This window comes from Mirounga angustirostris, unplaced genomic scaffold (genome assembly GCF_029215605.1).
Source record: "Mirounga angustirostris isolate CCGP_5_RB_7025 unplaced genomic scaffold, mMirAng1.0.hap1 SCAF_8, whole genome shotgun sequence".
In the NCBI taxonomy this organism is placed as follows: domain Eukaryota; kingdom Metazoa; phylum Chordata; class Mammalia; order Carnivora; family Phocidae; genus Mirounga; species Mirounga angustirostris.
The window spans coordinates 15,175,556-15,196,206 of record NW_026991716.1 but is presented as its reverse complement, the minus strand read 5'-3'; the positions used below and the strand labels follow the sequence as shown (position 1 = coordinate 15,196,206).

At 36.7% G+C, this 20,651-nt stretch overlaps 1 pseudogene across 1 annotated transcript in view; it reads right to left on the bottom strand.

Moving 5' to 3' along the window:
- The window catches only part of LOC123837451 (small ribosomal subunit protein uS7-like), a 28,858-nt pseudogene extending 12,284 nt beyond the window's left edge, over positions 1–16,574 (bottom strand). Inside the window, exon 1 of the transcript XR_010413494.1 lies at positions 16,333–16,574. The product of XR_010413494.1 is annotated as a small ribosomal subunit protein uS7-like (transcript). The remainder of the gene's footprint in view (positions 1–16,332) is intronic.
- Between the last annotated feature and the right edge of the window lie 4,077 nt (positions 16,575–20,651).

Genomic DNA, 20,651 nt, shown 5'->3' with positions numbered 1-20,651 from the left:
TGGATTATGAGGCAAGAATTTTGATTCACTTCCAAGGTTGCCTGGTAACTCATTGTGTGCATTTAGATCCGTGTTTAGGTTCCTTTGTGCCTTGGTTTCCATATATTCCAATCTGCAGACAACTTTTCTGTTATCTGGTCAATATAGAATCTGTTGAAGTTAAGTACAGGGTTTCCATTTGGGTTCTACAACTGGTGTGAAATTGGGAGGAACGTATTTGAAATCTTTCAGTTGCTGTCAAAATGGCAGCGGTGGTTCACAAGTGAGGGAGCCCATTAAAGCAGTTTGAGGAACTATTCACCTATCTGGGAACCATGGGACGAGTTACTATTGCCTTTGGACCTTGTCTCGTACTTAACAGCTTGCTAAATTCTGACAAAAGGGACAGAGTGAAGCTACTATCTAAAATAAAGTATTTTTTTCCAACTGGCAAAAGGCAAACATGATCTCCCAGACACTCTTGCCTAGAAGTAACCGTTCTCTAATGAGTTGCTGTTTTTATTAAATATTATGTAGAGCAGATTCATCCTCTTGGATTATAGGAGACACAACCATAACACAATGTGCTTTTCCTATGCAGAAGCTTATTTGCAGCTATGTAACGGGTCCCGAGTGAATGTCTGAAAAATCAGTCATGTTTGTACAGATTTAAAGAGGTTTGCACAAAACTTTGAAAGATTTCAAAATAAGCATTTTTGAACAATCGCTTCCATCCAAAGGACAGTGCTCCCTGGTGTCAAGGCGTATCCTTTGCAAGAAGGAGCTGGGGGATATGAAAAAGAACATGAAATTAATGTTAAGAAAACAGATGTCCAGAGCCTTAGGGACTAGCAATGCAATTCCTGAGCAAGAGAGTTATAAAGTGCAAATGAGTCCAGGAAGGAAATGTGATAATGTGGAGGAGTGATTATCTATTGGGTAGGTCCTAGGTCTGTAGGGGTTTCATATTTTCAGCAACGACTAAGTGATGGCACCAAGAACAAATTTGTGTTCAATAAGTTAACAGGTGACCCCAGGCCGACCCAGAGACAATTAAAATTCAGGATGCCTTTATTCAAGGTGGGGGAGAAACTTTGTGAAAAATTTAAGGATATTTTCCAGGCAATGCAAACATTACAGAAAATAACATGTCAGGAGAGAGTTGTTTGGAGTTTACAATGAACTCCATGTTATCTCTAAGTCACCAGTACACAACTATAGTAATGTTTCCAAAGAAACATGTAGGATGTACAGTAATTAACTGGAAAGGGAGTATACGGTGGTCCCCCTTTTCTCTAGTCAGTAAAGCAAATGAAAGAAGGAGAAAATAGAAGGGAACTCTAGAATGGGAGATTCGGGTCAACCAAGGGGATGAGATTTGCAATAAAGCAAACTGTTCAATACCAGAATATCTGGCTAAGGATGTAATTATCATTCTTAATATCACTTCCTTGAGGTGTTTAAAAATCAGAGAATTTTTTGTGCAACTAGGACAAGGTGCATGCTATTAGGACAATCAGTACAAATTGCATCTAGGTTTAAATGATTCTTTAAGCCTCCCTTGGTCTGGTCTGTTGCTTCTGTGGGACATCAGGAGAGGAAAGTGTGGCTGTTTGAAACTTCCCTGGGCCTCCTGCTCTCATCCTGGACCCGGACAGCTCTCAGGATAACCAGACTTAGGCTGTGTTGGCTTTTCATCTCTCCGTGTTAATTGACTCTGAAGTTGGAGCACATCCCTGTTTCTTCCCACTCTATCCCCCAAAATGGAAACGGATGAGTTCATTTTCTCCTGCCCTGAACCAGCTCTGGCTTTGCTAGCTCATGTTCTCAAATTTAGTTGTCTCACATACCAGACTGAGATGAAGAGGCAAAAAAAAAGAGAGGGATAAAAGAAGAGAAAGCACAGGCGGTGCCAAGAGGATGGCCGGGGATGTGAGCCTTGGTTTAATTTCCATTTGCACATCATCTTGAATGGCACTCAACATCAGCTAAAATGCTATCCTTACTCTGCAAATTCCAAGCTTCCAGTTCTTTGCATTATCAAAGAAGTGGTCTCTGATTAAAGAATCAAAGTCATCTTGAGTTATAAGAGATTTTAGAGGAAGAGTATCTAGTCTAATAACTTTATTTTACAAATTAACAAATGAAGAACCAAGGGGGTAAATGGTAAGACCAAAACCACCCTCCCCTGGTTTACAGTCTAGATTGTGGGCTTCTTTTTTTTTTAATATTTTTTTTTTCATTGAGAGAGAGAGAGAATGAGCGGTAGGGAGGGGCAGAGGGAGAGAGCGAGAGAAGCAGACTCTCCACTGAGCAGGAAGCCCGATGTGGGACTCTATCCCAGGACATGGAGATCAAGATTGTGGGTTTCTCAGGAGCAGAACATTTGTCCATTTTTTCCTGCCATATCCTCAGAACTTAGCACAGTGCCACACATATAGTAGAAACTCAACATGTGTATTTATTGAATGAATAAGTGAATGATTTCTGGTGCCCTTTCTCGTGTTCTTCCCATTCAAGCACACATTTTAGTTTTCAAAAAAAAAAAAAAAATCCAAAAAGCAATCTGAGGACCAATTTAGCTCACTTCACCCCACCTCGAGCCCTGAAATGACCTAATATTTTATCTTGGAATGTTCCACTGTGTTTCCAAAAATTCTTAGTATGCTGTAGTGTGGTTTGACTTAATTCTGTTTTCACAAAAAAAGTTTGGCTAAGTGAGCCTTTCACAAATGCTCCATTGTTATCACCAGACTCAAACTTTCACCAATGAAAAAGTGTCATCTTATTAAATTTTTGCTATTTTGATTCTCAAACTTTCTCCTACTCTTTACAATTGAGGGAACTCTTTTACCTCAGTTTACAGTAAAAGTAAGTACAGTACCACAAGCCATATGTAGGTAAATCTCACTATATAAATTCTGATATTAAAAAATCCGATTTCCATTAAATTCTACCCCTGCAACAAATAATACAATATATGCTCACTATATTGAATTTAAATAAAAGATTTAAAAAAAATCTGATTTCAAAGCAGATACACTACAGGGGAGGCCAATTCTTTGCAGTACTGAAAGATTTACCATAAGAGTACTTTAAATACTGGTCTACAGTGTAAATGTGGTTCAGATTACAGGCAACTTTTTAGGAACATATCTATTGTGCAAGAGAGGTAACTTCTGATACAACGACAGGATAAACAAAGCAGCCAATTGACGTGGAATGTATTAGGACTGACTCAGGGCATTAGGATCCAGAGTTCCCAAAGCCCTGTAAAGCACGTGGACTCTTTCAAGCTCCGGAGATCAGAGAAAACCTAAGAACTACCATACTTGAAACTTCTTGCTCCACAGCCAGTTAAGTCTAGAGATGAGGGATGAATAGGAATAGGAAGAGAATACTTTAACCCTTACTGGAACATCAAATGCCCTAGTCCTGGCTAACTTTGACTGACACATAACAAATACCAAACACTCTGACACTGAGATATTCATAATGTACATTAAAAAAATAACTGAGGGGGACACATACAATACAACAAAATAGAGAAATCAAAGGTACATGAGAAAAAGGATAGGAATAGAAACACAGAGAAGCTAACCCAACAAAGTGTACCATTACACTTATTACAAGCGATGTGGATGTTGATTCCTTGATTTTTAGCAGTCAGTGAGAAAAAGAGAACTGATCAGTTACATAACTCATCAGCCTAAGTTTTTTTTAAATACTTGAGAAAGCACACCAGATAGAAATTTGTCTCCTAAGTCCTCATAAAGATGACACTGGGTAAATAAAAAATAACATCACTAATGATATACTTACCATAGCCTAGTGGTTCTCCAACTTCAGAGTACATCAGAATCAACTGGAAGACCTATTAAAGCATGGATTTCCAACACCACTCTTCAAGTTTCTGTTGCAGTACACCTGAAGTGGGGCCCGAGCATTTGTATTTTTTTATCCTCCCAGATGACAGCCATGCTGCTGGTCCAGGAACCACATTCTGAAAACCACTGATGTAGGCACAAGGCCAAATTTGTCAAGGCCTCTTCCTGAAACATCTTTCCATAGAGACTGATGACAATGCATAATTGAGCAGTTACCTGGGATTAGTGCAAGGGAGTCTAGACCCATTCCCTTTGCTGGTCTAGCCCACAAGGGGAGGTACAAGTGGAGAGAGATAATGGCCATACCATTTATCAGTTAGTATATTTTCTATATCATTCCTTTTTTAAAAAGATTTTATTATTTATTTATTTATTTATTTATTTATTTATTTATTTATTTATTTGAGATAGAGAGAGAGAGAAAGCACAAGCAGGGGGCTCGGCAGGCAGAGGGAGAAGGAGAAGCAGACTCCCCAGGGAGCAGGGAGCCCAAAGTGGGGCTCCATCCCAGGAACCCTGAGACCATGATCTGGGCTGAAGGCAGATGTTTAACTGACTGAGCCACCCAGGTGCCCCACTATGTCATTCCTTAATGCAGACCAGTCCTGTTGGTTTATTCATTGTGTCTCTCAACAAACTTACAGACTTCTTCCTCACTCATCAAATTGCTCTGCAACCCAGAGTAGAAAGATCTCTACCTATTGGAACACAGCCATCATGTGTCAGCAATCACAAGAAAAATCTTTTCTGATTGAGGGCTGCCTCTTAAGTGTCAATAAACTTTTGCACTTCTATTACTCATTTTTTACATGCACCCTTTTTGTTATTCATCCATTATTCATCAACTTTTTAAGACTGAGATTCCTCATATTTCCAACCACAAGTCAAATTCTATCAGCCATGTCTAATGATTCCTTGTAGCTCTAAATCACATGGTATAGTGCTTGTATAAAATGGGCACTCAGTTATTGGAGTGCTGAACAAAATGCTTAAAAGGAAAACTGTAAGAAACCTGGGAATCTGACAACTCACATCACCAGAGGAGATTCTCCTCAGCAATAGTAGCATACCTTTGTTCTCATAAAAAAGGACTCTTGTAGATTAACTATATTCTACTGAGGAAAAAAAAACAAATGTGCGTTAAGGAAAAATGTGATTTTATTGACAGTGTGAAAAATGTATGGTATGGTTATTCTCTCTGAAATAGGATTTTTTTCCTGTATTTTAAAGCTAAGTTCATTCATTGGTTCAACAAATATCCTGAACATTTACTATGTGTAGAGTAAAAGCCAAGAGTCCACTCTTAAGGAGCTCACATCACAATAGGAAGCACAGACACATAGCCCATCAATGTAACCCGTACGAGACTAGAGGTAACATGAAGTAAGTTGGAGAAGCAAAGAAAATGATCAGCTTGGAGGTGGCAGAGTGTGGGCCTAGAATGTTATCGTCTCTGACTCAGGTGGCAGAATGCATACTGAAGGTAGCAGAATGTTTTAGGAAAACAGGACTCATAATGTTAGGAATTGGCATGCCTTTTACCATAACAGGTGAAGCAAGCAAACTAACCCATCAATCAACTGTGAGCAAGGGAAGCATGAAGAATAAGATTGAGATGACACACACAGTGACATGTTTTGAGAGGAACTGGAGATATCCTGACACCAACTGCCACGGTCCTGACATTTCATCATTAAGAAGCCATTCCCATACATCTTAAACACTCTCTGGTTTTCTAAGTCCCCAGGTAAAATGCCATTTCTCCTAAGAGAGTCTCTCTCAACCTTGGCGACCTATGGACATTTTGAGCTAGATAATTCTTGGCTGTGGGAGACTCTGATACATTGTAGGATGTTTAGCAGCATCTCTGGTCTCTACTCCCTAAATGTCAGTGACAGCCCACTCCATAGTCATTACAATAAAAAAAAATATCTCTAGACATGGCCAAATGTCCCCTGGGAGGCAACATCACCTCCCTTTGAGGACCACTGTTCTAGAAGGTATAACACCTTAGGCTGGGGTTAGCTTTGTTCTATTTCTCATGATCAAAGAAGAATAGCTCTCCTCTCTCTGGGGAGACTGCCTCCCCCAGGTAGTCACTGTGCAGCTAAAAGAGAAGTGGCTGACCAATTAGGAAGCAGGATGACAATTGCCCAACAATCTTGTTGGCAACATACCAGCTCTGGTTGTCAATGGGGTGACAGGTATAACCCCCAACTGAAATCTATGAATCAAACTATTAGAGCAAAGGAGAGACCTTGGGAGAGGGAGGGGAGGCAAATCAGAGTATGACAAATCAAAATGGTCCAATTTTATAAGAGTTTGGAGCAAAGTGTCTAAATTGAACTTTTCTCTTTAGTTATATCACACAGCAGGAAGGAATTTAGTTGATGATTTATTGATTGATCAAGCGTCTATAAAGTACATAATTATCACTGATACATTATTAATAATCAATCATGAAAATAACAATGTCCTTTACATATATATAATGCTTTACAGCTTTTAAGATCCTTTTCACATATGACGTTTTCCAAAAATTGGCAATACATTCCGATGTTTCAAAAATCAAAACAATCTAAAAAGGATAAGTGTGAAAAATCTTATTTCTACCCTTGTCCCACCCACTCATTTCTTTCTCACTGCAGATAACGATTTTTGAGTTTCTTTGATACCCTTCAAGAATTTCATCATGAAAATACAAGAATATACAAATACATATTCATATTTTCTTATTTCTTACACAAAAAGTACCATGCTACAATTTTGTTCTGTAGTTTGTTTTTTTCATTTTTTTCCACTTAACCTCTTGGAGACTTCCATACAGAGAGCTTTCTCATCATTTGTTTTTTATAGCTACATTGTCTTCCATACATGGATACACCACCATTTGTGTAAATAGTCCCCTATTGATGAACTTGTGGATTGTTTCCAATTATTTTCTGTTGCATGCAATGCCACAATAATTATCCCTGGCCATGCATTGTTCCATGCACTACCTTCATCCAATCTTGACATCAAACTCTTCTTTTTGTGTGTGTGGTAAGAAAAAACAAAATGCACACTCTTAACCATATTTAAGTATACAGTTCAGTAGTGTTGAGTATATTTACATTATTGTGAAACAGATCTCTAGAAATTTTTCATCTTGCAGAACTGAGACTCTGTACCTATTAAACACTAAGTTCCCTTCTTTTGTCCCTAACCCCAGCCTCTGGTAACCACTTCTACTTTCTATTTATATGAATTTAACATGTAAGGGGAATCATACAGTATTTGTGTTTTTGTAAGTGGGTTGTTTCACTTAGTAGAAGGTCCTCCAGGTTCATCCATGTTGTAGCATGTGACAGGATTTCCTTTCTTTTTAAGGATACACAAGATTCTATTGTGTATATACTAAATTTTGTTTATCCATTCATCCATTGATTGACCCTGGGTTACATCCATTCATAGTGATTGTGAATAGTGCTGCTATGAACATGAGTGTGCAAATATCTCTTCAAGACCCTGCTTTCAATTATTTTGGTTATATACCCAGAAGTGAGATTGCTGGATCATATGATAATTCAATTTTATTTTTTTGAAGGACCACCATACTGTTTTCCATAGTGGTTGCACCATTTTACATTTTACATCTCCATCAGCAATGTACAAGGGCCAAGCTGAATTCTTAAATACTCTAAAGATGATGTATTATATATGCAGAAACCAAGACAAGCTGCAGCCTCACAGATAATACAGCCCCAACTGGTAACACACCAACAGACCTTCTTGACACAGCCCAGTGTCCTGTATTATTCTATTTACTGCATTAAAACTCCAAGTGAAGCAAGCAATGCAAATGTTATTTTCTGTCATCAGTAAGTTTGATCATCTCTGTTAGAGTCTCTGGAATAATTTTAGCCAATAGATTTTTCTACCCTTTGAAAGAATAAATGTCCCCCTTGTTGTTCAGTTCTGCTACTGGTCTCCCCCAGCACCACTTCCAAAAATACAGAAGATTAGTATACTGCTTCATTGGTCGTTACTTATGCCAGGTTATATTCATCCTCCATTATATATAAATTAATTGAAATCTTGAAGTTGGAAACAGAATGATGCCCCATTGGCCCAGCATTAGGGAAAGAGTCCCTAATGACCAATACAGTAACCTGGCTAGACATGTTTGCTAACCCGAAAAGCTGTGATCTCTGGGCCAGGCACGTGGGGCCAGAGGAAGAACTAACTCTTGGCTGTATTAGTGGATTTTTCCACCAAAGAATTATTGCAGGAAGACAGGTCACAAAGTCAAAGCATATATTACTGAGCAGGGAATACCATCAGAGGCAAAAACAAATACCAGCAGGAAAAAAGGAAAGCCTGGCCCACTCTCCCTCACACGTCTCACCTCAAAGATGTTGGTTGTTGGAAGCTGTTTCAATAATGATAGCTCAAACTGATGACAATGCTCTCTAGAACTGTCTTTGTGATCTGGCTGTTTTATGTTTCATAAAATATCCAATGAAGAAAAGAAAGGTCATTGCCATGGGGAAGGATATGACAGAATGTTGTCCAGCAGAACTAATACTTTTCCTGCTCTGCATATGCCTCAGATCGGCTTTCAAAGGTTTTATGCTCTAATTGTCAAGGAGTTTGCCACTAATGATAAAATAATAATCTCTGACAATGGAGTGCATGTATCAACATTTAAGAAAAGAATGTGTTTTATACATGAATGACATAGCTAATAATCAGCTAACAAGTACTGGAACCTGACATATCAAAGCAAACTAGAAATCCACCCACATGTAGGAGACATTGAGGAGAGGTGCCTGTCTTAGACTTGGCATTGGATGGAAGGGGAAAGAATCCTCCCTAAAGAATTCATAACCACACTCTGGTACATGTGGAGGTTTGCTTCCCAATTTTGCACTTCCTGTTTGGTGCAAAGAAAACTGAATCCAATCCAATCCCTTGGGGAGTAAGCCTTGACATCCAAATTCCTCCTGTTTCCCAGTGATCAAACCCTGAATCTGATCATGAATAATCTTATCACTTACCTTGACACTTAAATTTATTATATAATATAAATATTTCCAGAAGTAGTAACACGTGAAAAGATTATTACCCAGATAGCTATTGTAACTCTATTCTTAACTATTTACATAGCTAAAGCAATTAACTCTTGAGTCTCAGAATTCACCAATTCTGGAAGATTGAAACAAGTTAAGGAATGAAAAGTAAATGGAGTTAATATGTTTGAGTCAACTGTCTACTCCATTAAAACGATATATTTTTTAAAGATTTTATTTATTTATTTACCAGAGAGAAAGCACAAGCAAGGGAAGGGGCAGAGGGAGAAGTAGGCTCCGCACTAGGCAGGGAGTCAGATGTGGGACTCGATCCCAGAACCCTGGGATCATGACCTGAGCCAAAGGCAGATGTTTAACCGACTGAGCCACCCAGGCATCCCTATTAAAATGATTTCTTATTTATTTCTCATAAAATGTTATGTTGTGATTATTATCACTCTTAATAGTATTGCTAAGTTACAGGTGAAGAAACTGAAGCATAGTAATTAAGTAACTTGCCCAAAGTCATGAGAAGTAAACGGTGGTAATTGGCAAAGTAGGGTTCAATCCATGATAAGCCCCAAATGCTTTTACTACTGTACTGTACATCCTGCCTCTTTCCAGTGTACGCATTCTATTTTTATGCAAGAATTTGAAAATCAGAATTTGTTTTCTGTTCTATAGTTAATACATGTCCTTCATATTTTATATATATGTTATACACATATTTTTATATATGTTATGTATATATTTATGTTACATATATTCATATATGTTATGTATATGTTTATATGTATGTGTACATATATATATGTATATATATATATTCCTATGGTTAATTTCCTCCCAGTATAAGAAAGCTTGTATAATGACTTATTCCCATTCAAAAATTAATGTCTCAATGTGAAAAAAAAGCATCTGAAAGTAATTGTGACTGGCTTTTGGAGGGAAAAAAGAAATTATTCAGTCATTTCTGAGTATTTTAGAGGGCTTACTATGTTCTGGGGCCTATGCATTCTGAGTGAACAAATCATATAAGGAAATTGCTCTTTTGAAGAGTATATTATAACAGGGAAAGGCATAAAATAAGCAAGTAGAAAAATAATAATAGCTTTAAGAAAATGGTAATTGCTATAAAAAGTAGAAAAATTGAATAAAGAATGACTGGTAGTCAGGACAGGGCTGCTGTTTTAGCAGAGCTATTTTATCTCATCACTCTGAGTTGGTGATGCTTGAGAAGGGTCCTGAATAATGAGTTTAAAAATCCAGTCATCCTGAGATCTGGGATCTCAGAGAGAACTTTCCAACCAAAGGGAACAGTAAGGGTGAAGATCCTAAGGTAAGAGGTTGCTATATCTGACCAATAATCACTTAGTGGTCTGGAGTCTATGTGAAAGACAGAATGGTTGGATGATTTCAGAGTGGTGCATGGGTCTAGATCATGTGGGGCTTTGTCATTAGCTGGAAACTACTGGAAGATTTTTATCATATCACTCGAACTACTCTTTGAAGAACAGAGTTGCAAAAGCAGTACAGGGAGTTCCCAAATATCCTTCACCTAGCTTCCTCCAATGTTAACATCTTACATAATCACAGTACAATGACCAAAACGAAGAAATTAATTGAACTACAGACTTATCTGGATTTTCAGTGTTATTTTTCTCTTTCAGGATTCCACATTTGCATTTAGCTGTTACATCTCCTTTGCCTCCTTCAATCTATGATACTTCTTTAGTCTCTCCTTGTCTTTCACGACCTTGACATTTTGAAGGATAATGGTCAGCTACTTCTGTAGAGTTTTCCTCAGTTTGAGTTTGTCTGTTTTCTCATGATTAGATTGGGATTATATGTTTTTGGAAAGAATGCCACAGAAGTGATTCTCTTCTCTGTGCATCACCATTATCAGAGGGAACATGATGCTATTACATAGTGATGTTAACCTTGATAATTTGATTAAGGTATAGTCTATTGGGTTTCTCCACTATAAAGTTACTAATTTTCCCTTTATAATTAATGATATCTTAGTAGAGATTCTTTAAAACCAAGAAACTGTCTTGTTGTATCTCAACGTTATGTCTATAGCATACCTTGTTAAATCTTGCGTGCAACAATGACTAATGTGGTTTTCACTCTGCTTTGACCACTGCAGAATAGAGGGAGCTGAAGAAAAAATCTAGGGCTTATCCAAAGTGAAGAGTCTAATAGGAAATTTCTCTTGGATGGCACGGGCTGATAGAAACACACTCAAAGAAGGGACATCAAAAACTTGCCTGTCTTAAACTTGTGTGAAGGGCAAAAATATTTCCTTGGGAATTCAGAATCAAAATCTGTCTTTAATGTGGATTTGCTCCCAAAATTCAGACTTGAGATTGGATCCAAAGCATCTCAATCCAAAAATGTATTTTAACATATCTCTAGGTCACTAGTGCCTTAGTCACCTCACAAAATCAAGTGACAATAATCTAAGCAGAAATCCACTTCCAACATTGACCATAAAATATTTCCCTAGATAACATTCTACAGAACATGAATTCACAGTTAAAAATCACAAAATACACACAAAGGAAAAAGATGTCTTCAATGGAAGCCAGCAGAAACAATATACAGGAGAATCAGATGAGCCAGTATTTCTGATATTGGAATTTTTCAATAAAAATACTTAGTAAGTTTAAAAAATAAAATAAATGTTAATAAATAAATGTCTACAAATTACCAAACAAATTTGAAAAAGAAAAATAAATCCTTGAGAAGCAAAAACAATAACAATTGAAACTTAAACTGAGAGGATGAGTTAAAGAGCATATTAGACCAAACTGAAGAAAGAATTAATGAACTGGAAAATAGACCTGAAGAATTTACCCAGAATTCAGGATGCCGGGTTAAAGAGAGAAAATATGAAAGAGAGTTTAAGAGACATGGGAAGAGGAGAGAGTCTAATACCAAACAAGCATTGTAAAGTGGAGAGAAATGAGAAGAAAGAGGAATGGAAAGGAAATATTTGAACAGAGAATAACAGAGTTTTTCAAAATTATAGAAAGTGAAGATTTTAGAGTTAAGAAACTGTATGCAAGATAAATAAAATATATCTACAATTAGACTTATCCTAGTAAAACTGAAAAACACTGAAGACTAAGTAACAATCTAAAATTTGCCTGAAAGAAAACATATTATTGACAAATCAGCAACAATCTGACTAACTGATACCTCAACAGCAATAATTACTTACCTAAAACTGTATACCCAGAAAAACTATTTAATGATGATATTTTTAGGAAAAACTGAAGTGAGAGAATTCGTAATGATATTTTTAGGAAAAAAAATCTTAAAAGAATTTTCCACCAGTAACATTTACTAAAGAAAAGTATCAAGAGAGTCCTTTAGCCAGAATAATCTCATATGGAATGTCTGCAATGCAAGAAGGAATGCATGAGTAAAGAAATTGGTAAAGCATATGAGCAACTTACACAAACAGTGATTGTATAAAATAATATTTTCTAATTTGGCTAAAATACACGAGAGAACAAAGACACAGTGCACCAATGGTATATAAGAAAGGAGAAATTATTTGGGATTATAGTACTACTAGATCCTATAATGTTAAGTAGCGGGGCAAAGGTAATGATTAACTTTATGTATTAGGGTACTCCTTAAAAAAAAAAACAGAGCCAATAGGATATTTATTATAGGCATTGATTCACACAATTATGGAAGCTGAGATACCCCCCAGTCTGCTGTCTGCAAGCTGGAGAACAGGAAAGTTGGTGGTATCATTTAGTCCAAGTCCAAGACCTGAAAACCAGAGGAGCCAAAGGCTTGAGAACTGGAGAGCACTGATGTCCCAGAGCAGGAGAAGATGGATGTCCCAACTCCAATGGGGAGAGCAAATTCACCCTTCCTCTGCCTTTTTGTTCTATTTGGGCCCTTAATGCTGCCCACCCACACTGGGAAGAAAAATCTACTTTATTCAGTTCGTCAATTCAAATACTAATCTCTTTTGAAAACATCCTCACAGACACACTCAGAAATAATGTTGTACCAGCTTTCTGGGTATCCCTTAGCCCCGTTCAGTTGACATATAAAATTAACCATCATGCTTTAAAATGTAAGTTAAGTAGCATGGTAAAATTTTACGGTAACTACTAACAAAAAAGAAACTGAGTTTATAATTTAAAACCAGTAGAGAAATAAAAGATGGGATGAGAGGAAAAAATTCAAATAATTTCAAAGACAAAAAGGAGAAGAAACAAATATACTCAGAAATTTAGAAAAGGGGAAGAAATAATAATGGTAGAAATAATTCCATGTATGTAAATAATCACAATAAATATGTATGAACTAAATTTAGCCACCAAATAGCACAGATGATTATATAGGATTTAAAAGATCCACTTAAATCCTCTTATTAACAAGAGATGCACTTAAATTATAATGCAGAAAATTTGAGAGTAAAAGACAAATATTAGCCAAAAGAAACCCGGCATCACTGTATTTATATCAAATCCAATAGACTTTATAGCAAGCAATCCTGGAGATACAGTTGCTCTATCAGATAAAATGTTTAGTTCACCAGGAGGACAAGATATGTAGCATATCACTAACATGTAAAGTAAAAATTAACAGAACCACAAGAAGTAAATAAATTCACCAACCTCCCTCTTTCCACTTGATAAGCATATAGATTTTGAGTAACACAATTAACAAGTTCAGTATAAGAGAGATATTTAGAACATTGCACCCAAAACATACTTTTTAATCATGAAAAAACAAACAAACAAAAACACCATTTTTAAAATCTGGCCTATAATATGCTTAGATCATGAAAACAACAAATCTCAAAATTTAGTATCATACAGACATAATTCTCTGCCCACAATATAGCAAGATTATAAATTAAAGTATAATTAGTAATATTTCATATATCTGGAATTTTTTCTTCATATATCTGGAACTTTTTTTTTAAGTAGGCTCCACACCCAGCATGGAGCCCAATGCAGGGCAGGAAATCATGACCCTGAGATCAAGACCTGAGCTGAGATCAACAGTCGGACACTCAATCGACTGAGCCACCCAGGTGTCCCTCATATCTGGAATTTTTAAAAGAGAAAAACAGAGCTCAAAATCTCAGTCACAAAAGAAATAATGAAAGGAAAAAATTAGGACTATCCAATACCCAAAAATACTACGTATCAAAACATGAGTGATACTGAAAAAGCAATGATGAGAAGTCTAGAGCTTGAATCTTTGTATTAGAAAATGTTAAAAGCTGAAATTTACAAAAACAATGAATCGTGGATCACTACATCAAAAACTAATGATGTATTGTATGGTGACTATCATAACATAATAAAATAAAATTTAAAAAAATAAAATAATAAACAAAATAATAAGCATCCAGCTTAAGAAATTAAGGGCACACAGCAGAAAAAGTATTAAAAAAAGGAATGATAAAGCTAAATTTGTAACATACAAGGTAGAGATAAAATAGAGGATTAACAAAGCCAAAAGTTTATTCCATGTAAATACTAATAAAATTGACAGTATCTTGGCTGAACTGATCAAGACAAAAACAAAACAAAACAAAACAGTTTTTAAAAAATATGTTGTTGAATCTGACTCAATTAAAATGTTTTTAAAACTTGAAATAAACTAGCCATTTAAGATATTGAATCAGTAACTTAAAATCATAAACAACTGAGAAAACACTAGGTATTAATGTAGATAATGTAAATCACTCTAGCCAATTTACAAAGAAAAGGATTTGGAACAGGGTATTCACCTTTATAAAAATCACTGCAAGGGCTAGCCTGGGTTTGGCAAACTTTTTCTGTAAAGCACCAGATAGTAATAATTTAAGCTTTATGAATCATATATAATCTCTGTCACGTATTATTTTTTGTTTTGATTTTTGATTTTTAATACCACCTCAAAAATGTAAAAACCATTTTTAGCTCATGGATTATACAAAAACAGGCCACGAATTTGTCCTACAAGCTCTAGTTTGCCAGGCCCTGATCTAAGCTGAACACTCTGGAATGATCAATGGAAGCAAGTGGTTTTTTGCCCACATTTAGGATAATTGCTAACTTTTCACTTTGCTTCATGCTTTTTTTTTTTTTTTTTTAGAGAGAGAGAGAGTGTGCGTGCAAGTGGGGTGCAGAGAGGCAGAGGGAGAGGGATAGAGAGAATCTTAAGCAGGTTCCACATCCAGCACAGATCACCATAATGTGGAGCACGTTCTCACCACCCTGAAATCATGACCTGAACCAAAATCAAGAATCAGACACTTAACCCACTGAGACACCCAGGTGCCCCTGCTTCATGCTCTTTAAAATTAAGAGCACTTCAAAAAAAAAAAAAAATTAAGAGCACTTCATATTCTATCCTCAGGAAAAGTTAATTAGGGAAATAAAATGTCCTCCAAACTCCACAGAACTCCTTTTTGTACAACTGCGTTCAACATGAACTAAACTTGAAATATTCGTTCCTATTTTCCTACAGTTCTAATAAATTATGTTCTTCTTTTTCCCTGTGTGTGTTTATTTATTAATATACATGTTTACAATAGATTATAAAAGTTATGTTCATATAACTATGTAGACATATATGTTTTGACCACTATAAATTAATATTATATATTTACATCTAATTATAAAAATATATTAAATCCTTATTTATGTTATTCTATTTTCCCAAAGCTATCAACTCTATCTGAGCCTTCCAAGGCTGTTGGCTGCTTACAATCACATGCATTTATTGATTTGCTTGTCACTTTCTTGTCACACTATCTAGAGTTTCACTTGTTAACTAAATATCACAATTAAAGACATTTTGGAAAGAATGAGACAAAGAAATTCAATAAATAAAATATGAACCCTAAGAAAATATGGAAAGTATATTTATAGCATAATCATCAGCATCACTGTGTTCAAGATATCATATATGTTACTAAAGTCATAATTGATAATATTGTATTGAAAGCAGATGCCTGGAATATACATCAAGGAACAGTATTCTTCCATAGGTCAGTTCCTTTCTGTTTATTCACTTTTGCCTAGACCCAGCATATCCTGAATAGTCTCGATGCAATGGTAGTTCTAGTATATCTAGAATTTCTAGCCCAATTAGAAACACTTCCCTCTCATATTTTTATATTTTTTAATAAATGTTAACAATCTCTATATAACAAATTGGGCTGCTGGTTCAGAACCATGATCTTTCAACTCTCCCTAGCCTACCATCAGTTTGGTATATATTCTTTTTTTTTTTTTAAGATTTTATTTATTTACTTGTCAGAGAAAGAGAGAGAGTGCACAAGTTGGAGGGGGGAGCGGCAGGCATAGGGAGAGGAAAAATCAGATCCCTGCTGAGCAGGGAGCCCCTTGCGGGGCTCAATCCCAGGACCCTGGGATCATTACCTGAGCCGAAGGCAGACGCTTAGCCAACTGAGTCAACCAGGTGTCCCTCTTTGGTATATATTCTTATGGCCCATTTTCAAAGGGATTTCGTGTGCGTGTTTGCACTGAAAGCACAGGACACATCCCTGGGACGTCTATAACATAGCGGACAGAGTCACCAAGAATTTCCCTGAGGTCGAAAAGAAATTAAATGACATTCTTTCCCTGAGTTCTCAGCTGGAGAGAAAGAACAAAACAACCTGTTCATTGCCATCTATAGAAATTTGGATCTAATCAAGGACTGAATATTAATCATGTTTTTACAGGAAGAGCAACACCAGGAAGCTTTTCTAGCTGAAAAAAAAAAATGCGAATGAAAATAAAGCAGTACACTTCACAGACTTGAGAGTTCTGAAAATGACTCATCCAGGAATCATGTCAGGAATGCCTGGCTGTTACCAGATGGCTGGTTTGGGTGTCAGACTGGATTCTTGAGATCCAGGTTGAGGGAAAGAGTCTCTCCTTTAGACCAGACCTTACCTTAAACTTGAGACCCCAGCTGACATCCAGATGGGATTGGGCATTCCAGGGACATGGGGATAATGCTCTGTTCTTAGCAGTTAGCTGACTTGTGTAAGAAGCAGATTTGTCTCTATTCTCTTCTCTGCATCCCCAAACAATAGAAGTAGCCTCACCTGTCTCAGTAGGACTTCAACTTAATGTAAGCACATTTTTAGAATACGTACACGTGTGGGTGGCAATTCAATTCATACACATACACATATATGCCCAGTCTACTTACGGTCTTTTATTTCAATTAACTATGTACTGCCTTATGATGCTTCATATTTAATGTGTAATACAATTTAAACTCATATCATTTGATTTTTCATTTGTTCTCTTATCTACCAAAGCCAGCTATAAGCTCATTAAGAGCAGAGATCGTGCTTTTTATTGTTTTGTGATACCCATCTCGATTGAATTGGAATTCAAACACACTCTGAATTTCAAATGAATAAAAAAATTCATGTGATATTCGTCTTATGAAAGAACAGCATGAACTAAAAAAAAAAAAAAAAAATCAAGATAAAACATTTCCCAGAAGCTTATCTTGTTCGTATTGGAACCAAATGGCAAAATCCTATTTGGATGGGCAATGCAATTGTTGGTCTGTTATGTTTTTCTCACAGATGTGCTGGGCACAGCATGCTTCTTCCTGGGACACAAACATGGCTGATGGCTTCCTCTGGTTTTCCTTACCATTGGATACTACCACGGACCTCAAAAGCAAAACTACTTAAAAATTCATCTACTATAAAGTAATCAATCAGCACTGTTATTGAGAGACTACTGTGTTTACGGACTATTTTTCAGAAGTGAGTAGGTGTTATAAAATCAAAAACAGAATGTTAAAACACCAAAACTAGAAGTCACTGTGATGGGTTAATATGATTTGCAGTGTATATTTTTTTCAAATAAACTTTAAGATTAAGTTCTTCAAGTGTCTTTGTTGGCAGTGGGGGGTGGGCGTGGTATCTTGCTCATCTATCCTTCTAAACACAAGGATCATGACCCTAATGAATCAGGTAGGCACTTCTGAGTTTAACAATACCTTGGAGCAGTGTTTTCCAAACTACGCTCCTTGATACACCAGTTTCTGGCAAGAAGTCAGTAAGTGTTCAATGAAAACAGTGATTAAGTAAGTTTGGGAAATAGCGCCTACTCTATCACCCACTTGAATAATTCCCAATGCCTGTAATCATAGTAATGATTCTGAGAAGTCCTTCTGTTAAGAAAGCTTTGCTCAGCTTTGTTTAACTCAGTGTTTCCCAAACTAATTCACTTATAGACTACCACCCCCTTTTATTTTTGATGATTTATTAACATTTCAAAGGACACTCATGTTCCAAGGAGCACCATTCAGAAAAAGTTCCCTAAGGAGTTTATTCTTTATTTCAGCTCTTTTTGAGGACAATAAAAGGATTAGTTGAAAAAAAAACCGCACCTGCTCTCTGTAATGAGAAGTCCACGAAGTTTACTGTGCAAAAGTACATTGGTATCATGGCTAACCCCTCCTTCCTAAGAAGTAGGGAATAATCTGAACCCCATGGGTGGGGTAAAGAAATCCTTGCTATTCTTCCTAATAATCTTTTCTCCTTCTCTCTCCTATTCAAGGTCTGGCTCATCCATGAGCGAGCACACACGTGTATATGTGTGTGTGTGTGATGGAGCATTTATTTCTTGTTTCTCACCCCATGTCACTCAATGTAGAAAAGTTTTTCATATTTCCTTTAGTAACCACAGAAATAATTTGTTGTTTATTGCTGAATTTTTGAGTCTTTACAGCTTGTCTGTAATTCTCTCTGAAAGATCAACATTCCGTGATATTTGGAAGAGAACAAGAAAGATAAAGATATACTACCTAGTCTCCTGATAATTGCTTCTATTCCCCAGAATATTCTGTGATGATTGATAATGCATGTCTTCAACTTCTTCCCTCAACTGGCTTCATTGCCTTACTTCATAAACATGTTCAAGTCTTCTCTATGCTAATCAAACTCTCTTAAATGTCAGTTACTGCATTATTCCTCATTCTAGTCTCTGCCAAATTTCTAGGACAACGTTACTTTTACTCATTCTGTTTGCACCTCCAGTTTACTCTTCAGCCTTCTGCAATCCAGGTTATAAGCTGCATCTTCCCCAATCTGTTTTACCGATACTGTTCTAAGAGCACAAATCATCATGTCTCTGTTATTACCTTGCCTGATCTTTCTGATGCAACTGGCTCATTAACCGGAGTCTTCGTGAACTTTCTACTCTCACAGTTTTAGTTACACCACCTTCTTGGTGATTCTCATTCTTGGCCACTTTGTGAGATTCTCTATGTCCATCCAACTCTAACTTAGCTGTTCCCTGGTGTCTGTGCTTGCTCACTCTTCTCACTCTATTCATTCTTTCTGGAGAATGTATTCCATTCTCAAATATTTAGCCACCACTTGTTTGCTGATGATTTGTAATTATCTATCTCCACCATGAATATCTTCTCTATACATCAGATGTATACATAATCGGATGTCTCCCAGACACCTTCATCTAGATGTTCCACGTGAACTCACACTCAACCTATTCCCAGTAGAACTTTACACCTCTTCCTCCCACTTCGCAAAGATTTACTCTTCCAAATGTAATCCTTACTACAGCTGGTGGCCTGTAACAGTATAGTCTTGGTCATGCCAAAAAGAAACCTGTATTGCACCTCCCTGCAGCCAACCTCTCCTCTTTTCTTGCCTTCACTTGCAACTTCCAAGAGTAACTTTGTCCTTTCAATTCTGTTGCATTACCATGTGGAATAACCTCTGAACTTGTGGTCTCCCTCATTCAAGTTTATTGGCCCCAGAGTTGCTACAATCATCTGCCTTAAACACAAATCATGTCAAGTCATGGCTTTGCTTCATGCCTACCCACCAAAATATGATATAGTACAGTGACCCACTATTGTCTACAGTACTGACTCTCCTTCAGATGGCCTGTGAATTCTTCACTTTGTCAACTGCTTATCTCTGTGAGGCTGGATTTTCTGCAGATACTTCCAAAAAAATTAACATAACACAGCAGATTGAATGCAGAAACAGAACTTTTTTTTTCTTTTAAAAATTTATTTATTTTATTTTATTTTTTAATTTTTTTATTCTTATGTTAATCCCCATACATTACATCATTAGTTTTAGATGAAGTGTTCCATGATTCATTATTTGTGCACAACACCCAGTGCTCCATGCAGAATGTGCCCTCCTCAATACCCACCACCAGGCTAACCCATCCTCCCACCCCCCTCCCCTCTAGAACCCTCAGTTTGTTTCTCAGAGTCCATCGTCTCTCATGGTTCGTCTACCCCTCCGATTTCCCCCGCTTCATTCTTCCCCTCCTGCTACCTTCTTCTTCTTCTTCTTTTTTTCTTAACATATATTGCATTATTTGTTTCAGAGGTACAGATCTGAGATTCAACAGTCTCACACAATTCACAGTGCTCACCATAGCACATACCCTCCCCAGTGTCTATCACCCAGTCACCCCATCCCTCCCACCCCACCCCCCACTCCAGCAACCCTCAGTTTGGCAGAAACAGAACTCTTAAGGCAGACACTGAAGAGATTTGCAAAAGTATAAAGCAATGCCTTTTTTCTACTAAATTTGATTCTTGTTTTGGAAAATACAGTTGCTTTTCATAAAAACAGGTTATTTATGTTAACAGGTAATAAATTTAGTATTGTTACTTTTAAATGAATGAATAAATAAAGATGCCTCAGTTGTAATTTCTAATAGTAAATACAGATTGATGC